The sequence below is a fragment of the Leuciscus leuciscus genome, assembly GCF_965113295.1.
Source record: "Leuciscus leuciscus genome assembly, chromosome: 11".
NCBI lineage: Eukaryota > Metazoa > Chordata > Actinopteri > Cypriniformes > Leuciscidae > Leuciscus > Leuciscus leuciscus.
This window is the reverse complement of record NC_138735.1, coordinates 10,263,777-10,282,468: the sequence shown is the minus strand read 5'-3', so window position 1 is coordinate 10,282,468 and position 18,692 is coordinate 10,263,777. Positions and strand designations below refer to the sequence as shown.

The 18,692-nt window shown below is 48.1% G+C and overlaps 1 protein-coding gene and 1 long non-coding RNA gene across 2 annotated transcripts in view; one reads left to right on the top strand and one right to left on the bottom strand.

Moving 5' to 3' along the window:
- actr3b (actin related protein 3B) overlaps positions 1-18,692 on the top strand; it is a 173,003-nt gene that overhangs the window by 143,642 nt on the left and 10,669 nt on the right. The gene's annotated exons all lie outside the window — the stretch shown is intronic.
- Positions 10,749-18,692, bottom strand: part of LOC309509983 — a 182,928-nt gene continuing 174,984 nt past the window's right edge. Inside the window, exon 2 of the long non-coding RNA XR_014210140.1 lies at positions 10,749-11,301. This is a non-coding gene — a long non-coding RNA (uncharacterized lncRNA). The remainder of the gene's footprint in view (positions 11,302-18,692) is intronic.

Sequence of the window (18,692 nt, the reverse complement as noted above, 5' to 3'; positions counted from 1 at the left end):
TGCGGTCAAATTAGCAACATTTTATGGGCAAAAAAGATCCATTTTCTTTTGTCAGCAGTGTAGCGATATAAGGACAGCTCACACAGAAGTAACTTTCACTTTCCACAGGAGCCGTTTCAGTTTTACAGGGCAGAGGGAGCATGATTCTCTAATTAACATCATCTTCCTCAACTGTAGAGAATTTTTACATTTTAGAATTTCGATTTTTACATTTTACGATGAAAATATGAGGGATTCTTGCCTGTGCTAATTTAGTGGTTGCCACTTTGTTGTTATGGTGTCTATTTGCATGGTGCAAATATGCCCAATTTTTTGACATTGAAAGGCAGGCGATAAATGGAGAATTCATTTAAAAGACTTGTTTTGTGTACATTTCAATTAGAGCATTACAACCTGGCATTGATCCAGATGTTCAATGTTGACCAGATGTTCAAGTATATTTTAAAGAGTTGATTCAAGTGCCTGGATCACATTGATGATGTTATACAGCCCTAGTAAAATTTGGCAAATCATAGTAATCTGCTACATTCTAGCATCCTGAACTGATCAACAAATTGAGGAATTGCATCAAGCAAAATACATTTAAAAGATTTTGTGAGCACTTTTGCATGTTACCTGATTTGTATAAGTGAGTCCTTTAGTGAGTTAGGCACAAACAACAACTCATTCTTAATAAATTCCCCCTTAGAGTTAGGGGTTTGTTCAAATCCCTGAGCAATAGTAACAATGATGCTTGCTTTAGCAAACGCTACTGATTCGTTTTGATGGAGCAATGCTTAATTTGTTCTTTTTCTTCACCAAATATAAACAAGAAACTCTTTGTTTGGCTCTTGTTTCCTTATTATTATCACCACGTTCTCTCAGAACTCTCGAATCCAAATTTGCCTTTCCTGATCACACGTCGCACACACACAAAAGCACTTGCTGGCTGAATGCAGATCTGCTTGGCACTGAAAGCACTGACCACCATCTGTTAACCCTTGGGAAGTATTTGCAGCTTGCTGGAATCAATTTGGCTGACATCTTCCCTATGGACTGGTCCATCTCATTTGTTTGTTAGTTTGGTCATTTGTCTTTCCTTTTCAAGTTGCCACGTCGCCACATATTACGATTGAGATCAGTCGGCACGTGGTTCATTTGAGGTGAGAGACGAGTGTCGAACATTGTTCTTGGTGTGACAGTCCTGTCTATTGTCTATACACTAATTTCATGAGGTAGGAACATTCTTGTACTGAGCTGTGATGTTTGTCTAGCAAGCTCAGAAAAGGTTTAATTACAAATCCTCTCACAGGAGATGATCCATAGATCTTTTTAATTCCAAATGAATGTTTCATTTGTTGCTATCTATCTCGCTTTTTCTCAGAGGACGGATGCTTAAATTAAAATGTAAATTAATTATTCAGGATTTGTTTTGTAATGCAAATTAAACGAGATTCTATTAAATGCAAAACTGTCACATTTGTTTTAATGTGTAAGTCTGTCATATTAGCATTAGCCAGGGGTGTTCAATTTCATGCCGGTTTCTTCCCCTTGGGCTTTCAGTGACTCAAGCTCATTTGAGAGGCCCGAAATGTATGAATATAACAGTCTCACAGCTTTTACTTCTGTATCAGAGACATATTTGAATCTTTCTGGATGTGAAACAAACATGGTTTTAAAAAATATGTTCATCCTTAAATGCTTAAGTGTTTGTTTGTTTTTTGTCAACAGGCAATATCTGTCTCCAAAGAATTTGCCATATCACAGTTTTAATTTCTAACTATGAAATGAAGTCTTTTATCCATTTATCTAAAATATAATTGAATAAATTAATTGTAAGGAATTCTTAAAAGCAATAAACCTTTAAAATCAAATAAACATCAAAAGTTGCTATATACATGCAACACAATTAATTATTACACAGTATATATAAAAAAATAAATTAAATAAAAACTACAGGGACATTTTCCCCCATTTTTCCCCATTTTCCCCCATCTTTCCCCATACCAAAACCAAATATTCACATCTATAAGTCTACATTTACCATGCAGCATATAATGAATAAACGAGCCAGGGACAACGTCCTACAGGTATGTGCTGCCTTCACATGTTTTCGGAATTATCATAAATATAGGTTTCTTAGTCAGAAATTGGACATGAACAGCCTCTTAACTCATATTAATGATACCTGCGTTTCCGAGTTGGGTGGACCATACACTTTAAGCATGGCGGAGAAGATAACTATTGCTGTCGTTTTATTTGTTTTTCTCACAGCATCCACATTGCTTTCTCTTGGTGTTACAGAGTTGGTGTAGATAGTTATTTTACTTTATAAAGTTTTAAATATGAATATTTTTCTTACACAAACTCATCGTTTTGCTTCAGAAGGCCTTTATTAATCCCCCTGGAGCCGTGTGGAGTTATGATGGATGGATGCACTTTTTTGAGCTTTATACTGATGGTTGCAGTTCACTGCCATTATAAAGCTCGGAAGCTTCAGGGTGTTTTTAATATAATTCCGATTGTTTTTCTCCTGAAAGAAGAAAGTCATATACACCGACCCATTGAACTATATGCTGATAACGACGGAACTAGCAACAATAGTTTGCTAACAATGCTTTTGGGAAACGCACCCCTGCATGAGTGGCAGCCTATATATTAACGCAGTCGACTCGCCTATATGTTCCTCGACAGTTTTTAGCATCCCTTCAACACCCCATCTACTTAAACTCGCCTGGTTACTTTCCTAAACAGAAATACGGGGGGAAAACTCTGGGTTCGGGCCAAAATACAGAGCTCAGAGCCCTCACCTCGGACAGCACGCAAAATGGTAATACTACATTTTTAATAAAACACAAGCTACTTCACGAGTTCACACTTACAAATTATCAGATAGAGTAAAGTAGTATGCTTTGCATTGCTATCTATCCAGTGCTGTGCAAAAGTTTTAGACACGTTCATATTTTCACACAAAAAAATGTTTTTAAGCCAGTTATTTATATCTTTTGCAGTAGTGTGTCAGTAGGGAATATTAGTTTACTTTTCCAAACATTCCTTTGGCCATTAATGATAATAATCCAGTGAGATTTTTTTATGCACAAGGAGTCTGACAACAACCGATGTGAACCACATGGAGATCTAATCTCACCATCATTGAGTCTGTCTGTGATTGCATAAAGAAACAGAAAAAAACTGAGACCGACTAAATCCAGAGGAACTGCAGCAACGTCTCAAAGACGCTTGAAGAAACCTACCTTATAATCCTACCTTAACTAATAAATACTTTTTTTGGAAAAGAGGTGGTACCTGTATCAAGATTAGGGTTGGGTACAGATATAGGGTTGGTTTGAATTTTAATGATTCTGATTCCGATTCCGATTCGTTTTTCTGATTCTGATTAGTGTTATTGTAGAGACGGCAGCAGGAATATTAGGCTGCTGTTACTTTAAGAGTTGCAAGGATCCAATATAGTTACACCGAAAACAGCGAGCGAGTCGTCTTGCACTTGAATGGTTTAAAATCACATTAAAATCACATTTTCTGTGAGCGCGCTTTGGATGTGTGTGCAGCGCTGAAAACAGTGTGCGAGTCTTCTCGCGCTTGAATGGTTTAAAATAACTTTTTCTCTCTTTTTTGGTTGTGGATTCTGCCTGCATCCTGGTACCCTAGTAGACCACCAGGTGAAGTATGCAGTAACAACAACTAAATATGCAGACAGATATGCAGAGATGCTAAAGGAATGTTGTCTGATATGGAGCTTATATTAACTAACAACAGTAATGTACGAGGAGTAAACTGTCCCTCTCCTCTTATAAAAATGCCATATTTTGATATTTTTGGGGGCTTTGTTCCAGACTACATGTATGCCGTCTTACTTGGTGTCATTAGACAGCTCACAGAGCTTCATAATATTGACCAACCATACTACATTAGAAGCCCCAACATTATGAGAGTCATAGAAAGCAGATTAAAGAACATAAAACCATCATATCTTATTACACGACTGCCCAGACCCCTTACAGATCTGGGCCCGTATTCATAAAGATTCTAAGAATCCTCTCAGAAAACGTACTCGGTTACTAACGTAACCTCGGTTCTCTCTAGAGAGGAAACGAGTACTGCGTAATATCTTACGCTAGGGGAAATCTCTTTTCCGCGAGATACTGAAGCCAAAAAATTATCCTTAATTTTGAAATAATGTAAAACGCGTTGCGGCAGCATGCAGACATAGGCGAGACAGCTCGCGCGCCTATTGGCTGCCCTGCGGCAACTGCAGCAGCCTATCGATAAGGCCCTATCGTGACGTCATCACCAATGGGGGCGCTTCGCGCCCCATACGTCACGTCCCGCCGAAACGGGCGTGGCCTGGGGCTATAAATATAGCATCGAAAGGCTAGCTTACCGGTTTTTCATCGCCGGAGCGAACCGGAGCGTGCGCAGGCACGGCAAGATACGCAGTACTCGTTTCCTCTCTAGAGAGAACCGAGGTTACGTTAGTAACCGAGTACGTTCTCTTACGAGAGGTACTCTCGTACTGCGTAATATCTTACGCTAGGGGAAACAGTGTAAAACGCCGTGCATGCTATGATCCAGCACCAAAGTCCCAAGGGCAGGTGCCCGGGCTCATGTAGTACATGATCATAAGTGACTCACAGAGAGCCCAGGAAGAGTGGCTAGAATAGCATCATTCCTGTAATGCAGCATCCTATAAGAACAGTTATAGTGATGGTATTTACTCAGTCAGGGCGACCCCGGCCTGGACTGATGAATATAGTGGGTCTTACACATTGCCCATAGAGCTGCGCGATCTAAACGAGCGTTGCTCGCGCTATTTCGGTATTCTGGGCCGGACGTACTCGGGGCAGACAGTACCGTTTTTTAGACTGAAAGCAGCTTAGCTTGCAGAGCGGGAACCTCTAGGTTATAAAACCTTATAAATGTAGACGGGGAGGCCCAGCCTGCCGCCATACAGATATCTTGCAAGGCAATCCCACTAGACCAAGCCCACGACGAGGCCACGCCTCTCGTGGAGTGCGCTCTGACACCTAATGGGCACTGCAAGCCCTTAGAGGTGTAAGCCAGCGCTATAGCATCGACTATCCATCTGGATAGGCTCTGTTTCGAAACGGCGAGTCCCTTAGAACGTCCGTAGAGTGAAACAAAGAGCTGCTCCGTCTGTCTGAAAACAGACGTGCGGGACACATAAGCCCTTAGCGCCCTGACTGGGCAAAGGAAGCTGGCGTCCTTCTCCTCGTTAGAGACCGGCAGGGCAGACAGGGAAATTACCTGGGCCCTGAACGGTGTATTGAGGGATTTAGGGACGTACCCGTGCCTTGGTTTGAGTATGACTTTCGAGTCATTTGGCCCAAACTCCATACACGTCGCGCTCACTGAGAGCGCTTGTAAGTCCCCTATGCGCTTCACTGAAGCGAGAGCCAGAAGAAACACCGTTTTGAAAGACAAGTGTTTGATATCTACTGACTGGATAGGCTCAAATGGGGCACCTTTCATGGCCTCCAAGACCGTAGAAAGGTCCCATATGGGGACTGAGGGAGGTCTGGGAGGATTTAACCTCTTAGCTCCTCTAAGGAACCGAATGACCAGATCGTTCCTTCCTAGTGACTGACCAAGCGTTGGTTTGGAAAACGCTGCTATAGCCGCCACATAGACTTTGAGCGTGGATGGGGCTCTGCCTTCATCCAGTAGCTCTTGTAGGAAGGAGAGAACCTCCGTCACTCCACAATCCAGGGGTGAAAAGCCGCGTGCTGTGCACCAGCTGGAGAACACTGACCATTTTGAGGAATAGAGCCGTCTCGTAGAGGGAGCTCTAGCCTGCATGATCGTGTTTAACACTCCCTCTGGGATATCAGAGGGTACCCGTTGATGGCCCACGCATGTAGGGACCAAAGCTCCGGGCGAGGATGCCAGATCGAGCCCCTGGCTTGAGAGAGGAGGTCCCTCCTCACTGGTATTGGCCATGGGGCAGTGCTCGTCAGCTGCATAAGAACTGGGAACCAAGCCTGGTTCTTCCAGAACGGAGCAACCAGTAACACTGAGCATCTGCTTTCCCTGATCCGCTCTAATACCTGAGGTAGGAGCGTGATGGGGGGAAAGGCATAGAGCGGGCAGCGGGGCCAGACGTGGGCCAGCGCATCCCTGCTCTTTGAGAAAAATTCCGGGCAGTGAGCGTTTTCTTGAGACGCAAACAGGTCTATCTTTGCTCTGCCGAATGTCTGCCACAGCAGTTGGACTGTCTGCGGATGCAGTGACCATTCTCCTGCTGGAACATTGTTCCTCGACAGTCTGTCTGGTCCCACATTCAGGTGGCCAGGCACATGCGCTGCTCTGAGCGAGCGCAAATTGTGCTGAGCCCATACCAGGAGGCGTTTCGCTAACCTGTATAGGTTTCGGGATGTGATGCCTCCCTGGCGATTTATGTAGGCTACCACTGACATGTTGTCCGAGCGGACCAAGACGTGGTGTCCTGCTATTTGGGGACGAAAGCGCCTCAGCGCGTTGTCGACTGCCATCATTTCCAGGCAGTTTATGTGCAGAAGCTTTTCCCGTTCTGACCACTGGCCGAAAAACGGTCTGCCCTCGAGCAGTGCTCCCCATCCCGAGGTGGAGGCGTCCGTGGACACCACCTTCACACTCGAGGAAGTCCCCAGGCTTACAACTGACTGGTACCAGTCGGTCGCTCTCCAGGGTATCAGTGCTGAGACGCATTCCTGATCGACCTTGAGACGAAAGAGACCTGAAGTCCATGCTCGACGCGGTACTCGTGCTTGTAGCCAGAACTGCAGTGGGCGCATGCGAAGCAGACCCAGCTGGAGAACTGTGGATGCTGCTGCCATGAGACCGAGCATCCTTTGAAACTTCTTTAGCGGGACTATAGTGCCGCGGCGGAAGGATTCTGTCATGCGCTGAATAGTCAATCTGCGCTGTAGCGATATTTGAGCTGTCATTGACAGCGAGTCCAGTTCTGTGCCCAGAAAAGATATTCTCTGACTGGGAGACAGTGAACTTTTCGCCCAGTTGACTTTGAGACCCAGATTCTCGAGATGTTCGAGTAAAATGGTTCTGTGTTCTATGAGCTCCGTATGTGACTGAGCTAGAACCAGCCAATCGTCCAAGTAGTTCAAAACTCGCATTCCCCGAAGTTTCAGGGGAGCGAGGGCTGCGTCCATGCACTTCGTGAATGTACGGGGTGCTAGGGACAGGCCAAACGGTAGGACTGTGTATTGATAAGCCTGGCCCTCGAAGGCGAATCTCAAAAATCGCCTGTGACGTAACGCTATTTGTATTTGGAAATACGCGTCTTTCAGATCTATTGACACAAACCAGTCCCCGTGGCGAATTTGCGCGAGGATTTTCTTGGTTGTGAGCATTCTGAACCGGCGTTTTGAAAGCGCTACGTTCAGTTGTCTTAGATCTAGAATGGGTCTGAGACCCCCGTCTTTTTTCGGAACCAGAAAATATCTGCTGTATAGCCCCCCTTCGCTCTGAGCTTGAGATAAAGGCTCTATTGCCCCTTTGCTCAACAGTTTCGCAATTTCGGTACGAAGTACACTTGCTACTTCCTTTTCTACCGTGGTTTCGACTCGCACCGCACAACGGCGGGGACGTCGAGCGAACTGTAGCGAATAGCCTCTTTCTATAATGTTCAGCACCCATTCTGATACACCGGGAAGCTTTGCCCACGCATGTGCGTGCATAGCTAAGGGTTGAATGAGATCGGAGCCCTGGTCGTGACATAGTGGCGACCGGGGAGCTTCGGTATGCTGTATTATAGACACCGCATTTGCAGCGCTCGAGGCGGGGAGTGTTTTGATCACAGCGGGCGGTTCGCCCGCGCTCGGCTCTCTCACGGCAGGTAGCTGAGAGACGGCGAGCGTGGGGGAAACCGAGGGATTCGTCATGTCTGTGAGTGAATGTGGGCGCAGGACAGCGGGCACATTTGCACTGAAAACACCATCGACCTGAGTCGGTTGTATGTGTGTTGGTTTCGTTTTTACAGAAACCGAGAGACATGCAGCGTGTAGTGTTTGTGGGCACTGGGACGTGGGCACGTTCACTACATTCTGTGCGCAATCGACATGAGTCGATTTTATGTGCGCGAGCCCTGTGGGGCGGGCTGTGTCTGTGTGTAGGAATGGGCACTGGGCAGTGGGCATTTTTACTACACTCATAACACCGTCGGCCGTGGCCGGAATACCAGAAAATACACTCTTTACAGGATTTATCTGGGTCGCCGTGAAAACGGCGTTTGTGTACAGGCAAGCGGGTAATGTAACCGACTTGTTTACTGCAGAGTACACTGGAACAGTCGCATGTAATGGAACTGGACGAGCGGGAAGTTTTGGTGGAAACCCGGCCGCAGCGGGGCTTGAACACCGTCGTTTTCCTAAGCTGGCTAGGAAGACTTTGAGGCCTCGGGCTTCATCTCAACCTTCGGCCGAGTCCCACGCTGTGGGGGGCGGCGGCCGGCAGAGCGAGAGCGTGGTCTCTGGTCCCGGGCCTGTCGACGCTGTGAAGCGGCGGCGGGGGGCGGTGGCTGCGAGCTGCGAGCAGACGGCTGTTTAGAGCGGCCTGATGCGGAGCTAGAGCGCTTTGGCTGAAAGTGCTTCATGGCCTGCGACGTCTTTTGTACCTCAGCGAATCTGTCCGCGAAATCTTTGACGGACGATCCAAAGAGGCCAGTAGCAGAAACGGGGGCGTCGAGGAACACAGAGCGCTCCGAGTCCGGCATTTCTGAAAGCGTCAGCCAGAGGTGTCTCTCAGCAACGGTGAGAGAGGCCATGTTCCGCCCTATGGCATGTGCAGCGGATTTCGTAGCGCGGAGAGCGAGGTCCGTAGCGCTCCTTAAATCCGCCACGTTGACTGCTTCCGTGCCTTCCTCGTCCAGCTTTCGGAGAAGGTTAGCTTGGAAGATCTGGAGAGTGGCCATAGTGTGTAGCGCTGATGCAGCCTGCCCAGCGGCGGTGTAAGCGCGACTGTGCAGGGTGGAAGTAGCGCGGCAGGCTTTTGAAGGTAGCGCCGTCTTAGTCCGCCGTCCAGCAGAGGGCGGGCAAAGATGGGCTGCTACTGCCTCCTCCACAAGAGGGAGAGCGAGGTATCCTCTGTCTTTGGCACCGTCCACCACGGAGAATGCCGCCGAAGCAGAGGAACGTAGCCTGGCTGAAAAAGGGGCGCTCCAAGACTTTGCCAGTTCTTCATGAAGCTCAGGAAGAAACGGGGCGGGTCTTGAGGGCGTGGAAATGCGGTCCCCTTGTAGAAAACAGCCGTCCAGACGGTTGCGTGTAGGCTCGGCGGGCGCGGACCACTCGAGGCCGAGGCTCTCTGTGGCCTGTGTGAGCAGACGCATCAGCTCAGCTTCAATGCTGGCCCGTTTTCCTGACGACTCGCGGGCAGAAGAAGGGGCGAGGTCCACAGAGCTCGCCCAATCCTCGCTGTCCGAAGCCAGGATAGAGCAGTTGTCCTCCTCGAAAACTGCCGCTTCTTCCTTGTCATCTCCGGCGGAAGCGGCGGCCAGCGGCGGCCACTGTCCGGGAGTGAGAGACTCGAGAGAAGCAGACGGCGAAGCTGGCAGGCGCACCGGCGAGCTTTTCTCGGTGGGAGGCTCAGGGATCCGCTGAGCACGGCGCTTTTTACGGCGCGGCGTCGAAGCGGGAGGTGCAGGCTCGTGGAAAGTTGCCATGCGAGTCCTCAGAGTCGCCATAGGCATAAGCTCGCAGTGAGGGCATCCGCCGTCAGCGAGCGCTAGAGCCGCATGTCCTTCACCCAGGCAGGAAACGCAGATGACATGGCGGTCCCTGTCGCTGAGTGGGGCTCGGCACGAGCCACAGGATGGACGAGACATCTTGAAAAAGACGCTCTGCTCTTTTAGAGAAGGAGTGTGAGTCGCGGCGGCGAACACACACAAAGCAATAAAAGGATATAACGCCGGATAGCGTAGCAGGAACGGTGGTTGAAGGCGGCGCGGCCAGCGACTCCAGGTACCGAACTCGTCCCGCTGAAATGCTGTTTCCACGGCGCGGCTTCTTCTCTCTGGATCCAGCGATGCGTGAGCTCCGCTGAAGAGATGAAAAATCGGTAAGCTAGCCTTTCGATGCTATATTTATAGCCCCAGGCCACGCCCGTTTCGGCGGGACGTGACGTATGGGGCGCGAAGCGCCCCCATTGGTGATGACGTCACGATAGGGCCTTATCGATAGGCTGCTGCAGTTGCCGCAGGGCAGCCAATAGGCGCGCGAGCTGTCTCGCCTATGTCTGCATGCTGCCGCAACGCGTTTTACATTATTTCAAAATTAAGGATAATTTTTTGGCTTCAGTATCTCGCGGAAAAGAGATTTCCCCTAGCGTAAGATATTACGCAGTACGAGAGTACCTCTCGTAAGAGAACTCTTAATTTAGCTTAAAAACTTTTACGTAGGAGTCTTAGCTTAAGAGCAATTCGGGACTGATCTGAGAGCAACTCTGAGTAAGGAAAAGACAAAAACTTTCATCTTAGTAAGGAGGCGGGGTTGACCCCGTTGCTATGTATGACACAATCTTTTGACGACTGTGATTGGTTGGTTGTCCAAGAAGGAAAAAAAAAAAGTGATTTTAAGTATAGGGTCTATTCTAAGCCTTCACTTTGAAATTACATGCGTAATTTTTCCTATTTGACCGTTCTCACACACACACTCACACACACACACACACATTATATATGTGTATATAAATCCTTTTAATTTTTATTTACCATGCTGTTAATTTCCTATAAGGTATTTGCTTGGCTTAGAATGATAAAAATTGTTCCACTCTTTCCAATTACACTGATTGCTGGCATGTCTATTTAAGTGGTGGTTTGAATGTTGGTTTTAATGTATCAAACATGGAATTTTCCCAGTTGCCAAAAATCGTAATGTAGTGATTACTTTCATTTCTGGTGCTATGGCATTTCTGTGCTGTGTCGGAGATGTTAGCGCGTCTCTAATAAGATCAGTCACAAACATGATCCCTGCACGATCTAATCTATAGCGTCTTATTAACTCACTGTTATACATTGTCTGCAACACATTTCTTCTCCCTCTTCGTCTTTCTGCCATTTTCTCCTCTGCTAAAGAAACTCTTAAGCCTCTTAAAAGTCCTCGTCCGTGCTCCTAACAATTTTGACCTTAAGTGCTCTTTTAAGGGTTAAGATGCTTTCTGAATTACTTTTTTCTTTACTAGGATTTTTTCTTTAATTTTAAGAGTAAACGCCCACATTTCTAAGAATTTTCTTAGAATTTTGTCACTAGGAGCTACTCTTTGCATTAAGATTCTTTATGAATACGGGCCCTGAAGTTTTGGAAAGCCTCAGAATGGCAAGCATGGCTCCTATTCTACAGCCTGCATGTCTTAGGCCTTGTCCATACAATTTTTTCATTTGAAAACGCATCTTTTTCTCTCCGTTTTGGGCTTCCGTCCACAATGATGGCGTTTTTCAAAAACGGACTCCAAAGTGGATAAATTTGAAAACGGCATATTCATGTTGTTCCATCTTGCGAAAAGGTTCCAGGTGGAGATCCTGGCGGAGGAGGAGAGGTCCTCGCTCAGGGCCTGGCTCTCACCTTTCGCTGCTGATGGTGTGTCGGGCCTGAATAAGCTAATCAAGGGCTTCAGGATGACTAGAAAGCTACAGGGAGTTGAGTTTTTATCAGGGTTGGAGCTAAACTCTGCAGGACAGTGCAGAACCGAAGTTGAGATACAGTATGCAGAGATAACAAATCTCTGTCAAATCTCCACTTCCAGGACCGAAGTTGCCCATCCCTGATGTAGATGATTCAAGTCATTCTCAAAAACACCCACCAATTCACAAGTTCAAACTCACAAATAATCAGATATAGTAAAAGAGTATGTGTATTTTGGAGTGCTGTCCGAGGAGAGGGCTCCGAGCTTGGTATTTTGGCCCGAACCCAGAGTACTCCCCCCGTATCCCTGGCTGTGATAGGCACCAGTCAAGAGTGAGGCGTAGGGATGCTGAAAACTGTTGAGGAACATAGGAACATTGTTGGCTGCGTATTTATAAACATATCAACATGTCTATCCAATTAAGACAACAGGAGGCCTATACACATATAAATATATAAAAGGAAAATAAGCCAACTCTCGAAGTAGTATGTTAATGTATTAGGTCTTGGTGGACTATATCTGCTATGCATGGTGCTCCAGCAACATCTGTTCTGTCTACGGAGACTGTCCAAGTTTAACGTTGATAGGTAGGTAGGTCCTTGATGACTTTGTTTTACAAATCTTATATTGAGTCCTGTCATAGTCATGTTCAAGTTGTTTTGGTTTTCACTCGTCACATGTGTTCCTTTGTTCTAGTTTCCCGCCACTCATCAGTCACCATGACCATGGACACTAACACTCATCATCACAGCTGTTCTTCTTTTAGTTAATCATCTCTGTGTATTTAAGTCCCTGCTTGTGTTCAGTTCTTGGTCTTGTTTTGTTTGTGATATGTTCGCTGTTTTGCACATTGGCTATTATCTTTGTATGTATCTAATAAACCTTGTATACCTTCATCATCATCTTCCTTGAACTCAGCGTTACAAGTCCATAGTAACACTCTCAATTTTATGCTGGTATGGCAGTCTTATTAGTTCCATATATTACTATACATTACAACACATAATATTGCTGATGAAAGACTCATCTGAGCTTTTGGGGTTATTCATGGACTGCTGATAATAATTTAATATTTTTGCACTTTTAAGTTTCCTTTTGATGTTCAATGAACTGAACAAAATTAGGAGAACTGAAGAATGTTGAAGAACGAGGAGAATAATATCACTCATTGTATGCAGTTTTCCAAAAGATAATTATTGTATTCATAGAGCGAACCTTTAGAGTTTATTGGAAGTCACTAACGGAAGTTACTCCCATAATTTGTGCAAAAAAAAAAAGGCACTATAGTGTATTCAGTACTTTTCCACACAAAAAAAGAATAAGAAAGAAAAACACAATACACATCAGTGATGTGACACAAAAATGTTGTTTTTTTCTTCTTTTTTTCGGATTAAGGGCAGCAGAAAAAAAACAAAAAAACAATGCTAAATGAAAATTTAAACTGCAAGTAATCAAATAGTAAATTGCTGCAAATATTGTCACTTTTTGACATTTTGTAAATGAACCTAATTACTAATTAATGCAACTTTAACTTGCACTGTACAGAAGTTATACGGCATAGGACAATAAAACGTACTCGGTTACTAACGTAACCTTGGTTCTCTCTAGAAGAGGGAACGAGTACTGCGTAAGATATCTTACGCTAGGGGAAAATCCTTTTTCCGCGAGATATTGAAGCCAAAAATGATCCTTAATTTTGTAATAATGCAAAACGCGTTGCGGCAGCATGCAGACATAGGCGAGGCAGCTCGCGCGCCTATTGGCTGCTCTGCGGCAACTGCAGCAGCCTATCGAGCGAGGCCTGGCGTGACGCCAGACCCAATCAGGGCACTTCGCGCCCGCTGCGTCACGTCCCGCCGAAATGGGCGTGGTCTAGGCCTATAAATACCGCTCGCAGGCAGCTATTATCTGGTTTTTCATCATCGAAGCAACCAGAGCGTGTGCATGCACGGCAAGATACGCAGTACTCGTTCCCTCTTCTAGAGAGAACCGAGGTTACGTTAGTAACCGAGTACGTTCTCTTACGAGAGGTCTCTCGTACTGCGTAAGATATCTTACGCTAGGGGACCCAATGCAAAACGCCGTGCATGCTGAGATCTGACACCAAAGACCCAAGGGCGAAAGCCCGGGGTACATATAGTGCACAATCACTCAGGGAACTCACAGGGAGTCCGGGAAGAAGGAGGGGCGAAGCCGCACTCTTCCACATATGGCAGCGTCGCTGAGACGCGAATTTCATACAGACAGGGCGGGGTACGGCCTGAACTGATGGGGGAATGTGGGTCTTACACAGTCTGCCCAGGCACATCTCGTGCTGCTACTTTTTACTGTCGAACATTGAGCTGTGCTCAGTAGACGCAGCATTCTGAGCTGATAGCATCAGGTCAGATAATACTGGTAAACTTAGACCGACAGCAGCCTGGCCTGCAGGGCGGGAACCTCTAGATTATAAAACCTTATAAATGTAGACGGGGAGGCCCAGCCTGCCGCCATACAAATATCTTGCAAGGCAATCCCACTTGACCAGGCCCACGAAGAGGCCATGCCTCTCGTGGAGTGCGCTCTGACACCCAACGGGCACTGCATGCCCTTGGAGGCGTATGCCAGCGCTATAGCATCAACTATCCATCTGGATAGGCTCTGTTTCGACTAGTCCCTTAGAACGCCCGCTAAATGAAACAAAGAGCTGCTCCGTCTGTCTGAAAACAGACGAGCGAGACACATAAGCTCGTAATGCCCTGACTGGGCAAAGGAGGCTCGCGTCTCTTTCCTCATCAGGGACCGGTAGGGCTGACAGGGAGATAACCTGCGCCCTAAACGGTGTGTTGAGGGATTTTGGAACATAACCGTGCTTAGGTTTGAGTATAACTTTTGAGTCATTAGGCCCAAACTCCATGCACGCCGCACTCACAGAGAGCGCGTGTAGATCCCCTATGCGCTTCACTGAAGCGAGAGCCAGCAAAAACACTGTCTTGAAAGACAGGTGTTTCAAATCAATTGACTGTAAAGGCTCAAATGGCGCACCTTTCATGGCTTCCAGAACCGTAGAAAGGTCCCATACGGGGACTGAGGGAGGTCTGGGAGGATTCAGTCTCTTAGCCCCTCTAAGGAAGCGGATGACTAAATCGTTCCTTCCTATTGACTGACCAAGCGTTGTTCCTGAGAACGCTGCTATAGCCGCCACATAAACTTTGAGCGTGGGGGGGGCCCTGCCCTCATCCAACAGCTCTTGTAGGAAGGAAAACACCTCCGTCACACCACAGTCTGTGGGTGACACACCACGGGCTGTGCACCAGCCCGAAAACACTGACCATTTCGAGGAGTAGAGCCGTCTCGTAGACGGAGCTCTAGCCTGCGTGATCGTGTTTAATACTCCTTTAGGGAGTCCAACATGTACCCGTTGATGGCCCAGACATGAAGGGACCATAGTTCCGGGTGAGGATGCCAGATCGAGCCGTGGGCCTGTGAGAGGAGGTCTCTCCTCACTGGTACTGGCCACGGGGCAGTACTTGCTAACTACATCACGACTGGGAACCAAGGTTGGTTTTTCCAGAACGGTGCCACCAGCAATACTGAGCATCCTTCTTCCCTGATCCGTTCTATCACCTGAGGCAGGAGAGAGACGGGGGGAAAAGCATAGAGCGGGCGGCGGGGCCACACATGGGCCAGCGCGTTCCTGCTCTTGGAGAAAAATTCCGGACAGTGAGCGTTTTCTTGAGACGCAAACAGGTCTACTTCCGCTCTGCTGAATTTCTTCCACAGCAGTTGGACTGTCTGTGGGTCATTTCGAGGCAGTTTATGTGCAGGAGCTTTTCCCGTTCCGACCACTGGCCGAAGAACGGTCTGCCCTCGAGCAGCGCTCCCCATCCCGAGGTGGACGCGTCCGTGGACACCACTCTCACCCTCGAGGAAGTCCCCAGGCTTACACCTGATTGGTACCAGTCGTTCGCTCTCCAAGGTTTCAGAGTTGTGACGCACTTCTGATTGACCCTGAGGCGAAGCGAACCGGATGCCCACGCTTTGCGTGGGACTCGCGCTTTCAGCCAAAACTGCAGCGGGCGCATGCGGAGCAGGCCCAGCTGGAGCACTGATGATGCTGAGGCCATGAGACCTAGCATCTTCTGAAATTTCTTGAGCGGGACAGACGCGCCGCAGCGAAACGAGTTCGCTGTGCGTTGAATGTCTACCGCGCGCTGTGGTGATAGTCGCGCTATCATGGACAGCGAGTCCAATTCTGTGCCCAGGAAAGATATCTTCTGACTGGGTGACAGAGAGCTCTTCGCCCAATTGACACTGAGACCCAAATCCTCGAGGTGATCGAGTAAAATGGTCGTGTGTTCTATGAGCACTGCGCGAGATTGCGCTAGAATCAGCCAATCGTCCAAATAGTTCAGTACTCGCATGCCTCTCATTCTGAGGGGTGCGAGCGCCGCATCCATGCACTTCGTAAATGTACGGGGTGCCAGGGACAAACGGGGTGCCAGGACTGTGTACTGATATGCCTGGCCCCCGAAGGCGAATCTCAAATATCGCCTGTGACGTGACGCTATTTGTATTTGAAAAATACGCGTCTTTCAGATCTATTGACACAAACCAATCTCCTTGGCGAATCTGCACAAGGATTTGTCTGGTCGTGAGCATCCTGAACTGTCGCTTCACAAGCACTTTGTTCAGTTGCCTTAGATCTAGTATGGGTCTGAGACCCCCGTCTTTTTTCGGTACCAGGAAGTATCTGCTGTATAGCCCTCCTTCGCTCTGAACTTGAGAGAGAGGCTCTATGGCCCCTTTGCTCAATAGTTTCGCCACTTCGGCTCGAAGTAAATGTGCTACTTCTGTTTTTACCGTGGTCTCGACGCGCGCCACATAGCGGCGAGGGCGTCGGCGAAACTGTAGCGAATAGCCTCTTTTTATAATGTTCAGCACCCACTTCGAAACCCCGGGCAGCTTTGCCCATGCGTCCGCATGAATAGCTAGGGGTTGAATACGAAGCGCGCTCCGCTCGCTCAGCGATGGAGAGGCTTCGGAGTGCTGTAACACAAGCGTCGCGCTCGTGACATTTGAGGCATGGGGCGCGCTGATAACAGCGGGCAGATTGCCCGCGCTCGACTCCTCTGCGGTGGTCAACCGCGAGGGGAGGGCTGGGCGGTTCCCGTAGGAACTGTCATGTCTATGTGTGGATGTGGGCGCGGGACAGCGGGCACATTTACCACACTGAAAGCATCGTTCGCTTGAGTGAAGCGAATGCACGTTGGTTTCGTTTTTACAGAAACCGTGAGACATGCATAACGTGGTGTTAGTGGGCACATTCACCATGTTTGAAGCGCAATCGATATGAGTCGATTCATGTGCGCGAGCCCTGTGTGACGGGCTGTGCTTGTGTGTAGAGATGGGCACTGGGCAGTGGGCATTCTTTCTACACATAAAGCACCATCGGCCGTGGCCGGGACACCAGAAAAATTCACACTTATGGGATTTATCTGGGTAGCTGTAAAAACGGCGTTTGTGTGCAGGCAAGCGGGTGACAGAACCGACTTGTTTACTGCAGGATACACTGGAACAGTCACATTTACTGGAACTGAACGAGCGAGAAGTTGCCATAGAAACAGAGAGCGTCAACATGCTGGCGTTTATTGCAGGCCTGCGTGCATTACAACAGGCTTGTTCACTGCAATATTGACATTTCCAGTCGCCTGAATTCCAGAGTGGAATGGGAAATGTATAGGAAAAAGGAGGTTGGTCCGTCCGCAGCGGGACCAGAAAAACTCCCTTTTTTTTTTTTTTTTTCTTACGCCAGTGATGCACGGAACACCATAGAAACGGTGTTTGGGTGCAGGCGAGCGGGTTGTACAACGCGCTCGTTGGCTGCAAAATACACATCTGCAGTCGCCTTTTCAGGGAACTGACAGAGCGAGCATTGACGGCATAATTTTATCTGCCGGTAGACCCGGGGATCGAACGCGGGTCTCTCGCGTGCAAAAACCTGAGAGTCTGCCACTGGGCCACAGGGGGAGACACATCGTAACTCAGTTAGCGCGAGTATTATAAGAGAGCGTCAACGTGCTGGCGTTTGTTTGCAGGCATGCGTGTATTACAACAGGCTTGCTCACTGCAATACTGACATTTCCAGTCGCCCGAACTTCAGAGGGGAATGAGAAATGTACGAGAAAGAGGAGGTCGGTCCGTCCGCGGGGGGACCAGAAACGCTCTTTTCTCCTTTCGCCAGTGACGCATGGAAACCATAGAAACGGTGTTTGGGTGCAGGCGAGCGGGTTGTGCAACGCGCTCGTTGGCTGCAAAATGCACATCTGCAGTCGCTTTTCAGGGAACTGACAGAGCGAAGCATTGGCGGCATAATTTTAACTGCCGCTAGACCGGGATTCGAACTCCGGTCTCTCGTGAGGAAAACCAATGATTCCGCCACTGAGCCACAGGGGGGAACACAAAGGTTTTCGGATGCACGAGCATATAAGAGCGTCACATGCTTTCTTCGGCGTATGCTTGCAGGCGCGCTTGTATTAAAACAGGCTCGCCTGCTGCAATATTGATATTTCCAGTCGCATGATCAGGAGGGACTAAAAACACACCTTTCTCCTTTCGCCGGTGAGTGACGCATGAATGGGGCGCAGAAGGCAGGGTAGCTTTCTTATAACGTAAAGAAAAACTAACCCCGACCGTCCGCTTCCAGCCTCCCTTGTGAGCGGCGCAGTTTGCGCGGCTTGAACAGAGGGAGAGAGAAAGCTAGCCCCGTGACCGCCCGCTCCTGACATCCTCTGTGAGCGGCGTGGTGTGCGCGGCTCGAACAGAGGGAGAACAGGTATCGTCCCCCAAGCAGGCAAGGCAAGCGGGCGAACCGGCAAGCTTTGCGGGTTGGGGGGGGGGGGGGGGGGGCGGAGGAGCAGTCTCGGAGAAGGATGCCAGGTGAGTCCTCAGAGTCACCATAGGCAGTAACTAACTCGCAGTGAGGGCAGTCGCCGTCAGCGAGTGCGAGAGCTGCGTGATCAGGAAAAGGGGCGTCTTGAAAAAGACGCCCAGCTCTTTTAGTCTGAAAAATCAGATAA